This window comes from Mus caroli, chromosome 3, assembly GCF_900094665.2.
Source record: "Mus caroli chromosome 3, CAROLI_EIJ_v1.1, whole genome shotgun sequence".
Taxonomy (NCBI): Eukaryota; Metazoa; Chordata; class Mammalia; order Rodentia; family Muridae; genus Mus; species Mus caroli.
The window spans coordinates 107,464,131-107,468,451 of NC_034572.1; the positions used below are offsets into that span (position 1 = coordinate 107,464,131).

At 34.2% G+C, this 4,321-nt stretch overlaps 1 protein-coding gene across 2 annotated transcripts in view; it reads right to left on the minus strand.

The window, feature by feature from the left end:
* Positions 1 to 1,384, minus strand: part of LOC110290769 (alpha-amylase 1) — a 22,300-nt gene extending 20,916 nt beyond the window's left edge. Inside the window, exon 1 of one of the 2 annotated variants that reach the window (XM_021157506.2) lies at positions 1,183 to 1,384. The gene's annotated coding sequence lies outside the window, so the exon portion shown is untranslated. Of the gene's footprint in view, positions 1 to 751; positions 855 to 1,182 lie in introns of those variants that run through there. The other variant, XM_021157507.2, reaches the window with a different exon arrangement.
* Positions 1,385 to 4,321: the final 2,937 nt, after the last annotated feature.

Here is a 4,321-nt window from a genome sequence, read left to right on the forward strand (position 1 = left end):
GAAGTGGGGGCGCTATGGGGGACTTTTGGGATAGCATTGGAAATGTAATTGAGGAAAATATGTAATAAAAATATTAAAAATCAAAAAAAAAAGAAATAAAACAAAATTATGCATAATATCCTCAAAAGTAGTTTCTTAGCAATGTTATAAAATAGGTGTTACTATTACAGAGAGAAAACTCTAATATAAATTCAGGATTCCTCTTTACACTCCAGCTTGCATAAATTTAGGCATTTAGTTAAAAACCCTTCTTATGGATATCAAAGTCAGAAAATTTAAAGACACTACTTAAATTAAAAAAAAAACACACAGTTAATTTTAAATTATTTCTCTATTCTCCCTGTTTGCATATACAAATAAATACTAATTATTTACAAAATTATTTTCCTTGTTATATTCTTCCTAAAATTTATGACAAACTAAGACATTATAAAATACAAATTATTTAGCAGTGGTCAGTACAAGACAGCTTACGTATTCTTGCCATTTGTAGTTAGTAGCCCAGAGGAGACATAGTTAAGTATCTTTATAGTGAAAAATGTACTGGGAATGTCATTAAAATATTATAGTTTCTTTAATGACACATCTTCACATGTAGTTTTATCATGTTAACATTATCTCTAGTGTTGAAAGCTTCTGTATTTTATTTTAAGTTTTTTAAGTTCTAAAGTATTAGGAAGATATTTCACATGAAGGTAATCAAGTTATAGTTGCTTTACTTAAAACAATTCATAATTCATCTGAGTTTTACCTGGTATTCTCTCTCAAAACAGTAGTCATTTATCCACAGGGGAAAAAAATACCAACTTAAGCTTAGCATAAGTTGCATATGAAGGCTAGAGAAAGGCAAAGTTTAGCAAGTCTGCCTACCACATATCTAAAATAAGTTTAGAGCCAAGGCTCAGTACTCATTCCAAAACAAACAGTACAGACTGTGCTGCTGGGCAAGCAAACACGATCTGTCAACAAACCAACAAAAGACCTTGAAACCCTGAAGCCCTAAATAACAGAGATCAAACCATTAAAAATAAAAATAAGCCTGTAATAAAGTACAAAAAAGGATGAAAGAAAAACAAAACCATATTATCTTAAAAGTAACTTACTGCATCAACTTGTATAAATCAACAACCATCCAAATCTAGAGTTTAGTAATCGTCAAATACAAAACAATAGAAATCTCACCATTTGGTTTCAATTTCTCTTTCGTTCAAACAAAAGGCCAGATTAAACGTTTTTAGGAATTCGTATCCTTTCACTATCCTCTCTTTCAATCCTTATGTAATTCTCCAAATATGGATTCTGTCAGCACTGTGATCTGAGCTCCACAGTGACCTATGATGGACTGGGCACCACTACCCTGGTGTCCTTTGGAAACCACTGCCTTCCCTTGGCTGCTGCTTTATAACCTCCTCTATTGCAACATAATTCATCACTTTGCTTTCTCAATACACAACATCCTCTTCTACTTTCAACTTTTCCTCTAAATCACTTATATACAACATAGGGGTTAAAGTCTTGTAAAATAAGTTTAAAGATCACATTAGTTTATCATTGAGCCAAATTCAATCAATAAAACAAATGAGAACATAATGGGAACAAATTCACTTAATCAAAAGTCTATTATTAGGTCTGAGTTTATCATCTTCTACTCCTGTTGAGTGTAATTACTTGTTTTCATTATATAACTTTCAGATGTGTTCTTAAGTTGCTAGTATGAGATCTTATGTAGGCACTTAGTGGAATAAGCTTTCCTCTTTCCACCACTTACACTGTGTTCCATAAGTTTGGGTATGCTATGTATGCATTTTCATTGAATTCTAATAAGTACTCCATTTCTGTCTTTATTTTAGTCTTGACCCAGTTTCCATTCAGTAGCAAAATATTCAGTTTCCATCAGTTTGTAAGATTTCTGTTGGTTCTGTTGCTGGTTGTCAGATAGGATGCAGGGAATTATTTCAAAACTCTTATATCTACCGAGGCTTGTCCTATGTCCAACAGTATGGTCAATTTTGGAGAAATTTCCATAAGGTGCAGAGTAGAAGGCATTTTCTTTTGTGTGGGTAAAATGTTCTACAAATATCACTAAGGTCCACTTGGTTTATAATACCTGTTAGCTCCAGTATTTCTCTGTTTAGTTTTTGTCTGGATGACTTGTTCCTTGATGACAATGTGGCATTAAAGTCTCCCACTCTCAGTGTGTGAAGGTCAATATGTGATTAAGCTGTAGTAGTGGTTTTTTATATACTTGGGTGCCCTTGTGTTTGGAGCATAGATGCTATGAATTGAAATGTAATCTTAGTGGATTTTCCTTGTGTCCTGTTGGTGAAGGTTGCCTCTGTAGTTACAGTTCAAATTCCTAAATTTTTCACTTCCTGAATTCCCCCAGTTTTGTTTCTTTATTGATCCTCTTTACAATTTCATGACTTGAACAGTTGTATTTATTTCTTTACACTGTTGTGGATTTCTTGGATTTTGTCAAAGGATTTATTCCTTTTCTCGTTAAGGATCTGTATCATATTCATAAAGTTAGTTTTAAGATCTTTTTCTTTTGCTTCCGTTATGTTGGAATATTCAGGGCCTGCTATGGTAGGATAGCTGGGTTCTATGGAGACATACTGCCCTGGCTATTGTCCATTGTGTTTAATGCTAGCAACTAGGCATCTGGGTGTGGATTGATTTTATGTTTAGGTGCTCACATCTTGATTTGTCTTTGTTGGGTGGGTGTTTTGTTCTGTAGTTTCTGTTTCCTCTCATACTTTTCAGAGAATTTGATGGTTGCATGTTGCCTGCTTTCCTGGCCTGTTCATCTGATGTGTTCACAAAGGATGCCTGCTGATACTGGAGACTGGGTAATTGGGATGAGTTGGGAAAAGAAACGTTGGAGGATAAGGTCTTCTTGATCCTGGGGGTGGGGTCAGAGAGGAGACTACAGCAGGTTTCCAGCTACAGAGCTGGAGCTGAGAGTTGGGGATTGGATTTCAGGAGCAGTAGGAGAGGTTAGGTTTGCCTGCCGATGCTGCATAGTCCACCTCAGTATAATACATCAACTAACACTCAAAAAAGTACCTGCCCTGTGATGCAGTGCTTAATTGTTCTGTGTCTTGGCAGTGCTATGATGGGTTTCTTAATCATTCACTCAGCTAGTGGCATCAACCTTCCATACCAGGATTTGCTCTCTGAGTTTGCTTTCAATACTGACACTTTGTATTCCATGCTTCTTGTATTTACTTGCTGATCTGTAACATTGTATGAACTGTAACGTGTACAAGTAATTAATTTATCAATCAAAATTTGTAGGGAATAAAGGACTATGGTTGCCATAGTTGTGTGTACCCAGGTAACTCAAAAATATTTTGGTGGCTTAAAGCTAATGAAAAAAATAAGTTATAAATTGTAACATAGAGATAAGGTCAAAATATCCAATTATACTACTGGAACAGTTTGCTGATGAGAATTGTGGTATTTATCATGATATCACTGAAATTCAACAAATAAAACCAAAATCACCACTGAAGAATATTTGAAGTGATATAATTTTTTAAACAAATTAACCCTTTAGTGATACAAGCAAAGGCCATGGAGATTTGTGATCAAAAACTAAAAGTTCACTCTGCTAACCCAATGCCCATCTTGCACTATAATGTAACATTATGTCCTTCTTTGTTATACTTTACCACAGGGCTAGAAAGCAGGATAATGTCAATCAACAAAGATCAAGAGCTCATCTGAATGAGTTTTTAGTAGTCACACCACTTACAAAGGGAAGAGTCTTATACTCACGAGGAACTGGCTATTAAAGGAAATACTCTACACATCTTTAAGTAAAGAATCATACATCAGATCATGCATTAGCATTATTTTCATTAAAATGCATCTGCTTAAACTGTAACATCATTTCAATCATAGTGCAGGCTTCTGCTTTATTGATATATATTTATATGTAAATTGATGAGAGAATTTTTCAATTTAATAACAATTTTATAAGTTATAGACTGCCATTGATACATTTTCCTTAACCAATTACTTTGTGACATGATATAGATACTCAGATATGAGCATGTTTAGTTATTTTCATGTGTAGCCAAGTAATTTCTGAATATCATTTAATTACATTCAAAATAACACCTAATGTCTTCCACTAACAATAAGCAAACAGGTCTATGGATTTCAACAAACATACAGCCATAATATGAAATACAAAGTTAATTGCATTGGCAAAATAACATGAAGACATGCCATGAAATTCAAACTCAAACTAGCATATCCTTTAAGGACTACATACCATGTGCTGCCTTCCACTGTGGTTGGAATCTTCTGATTT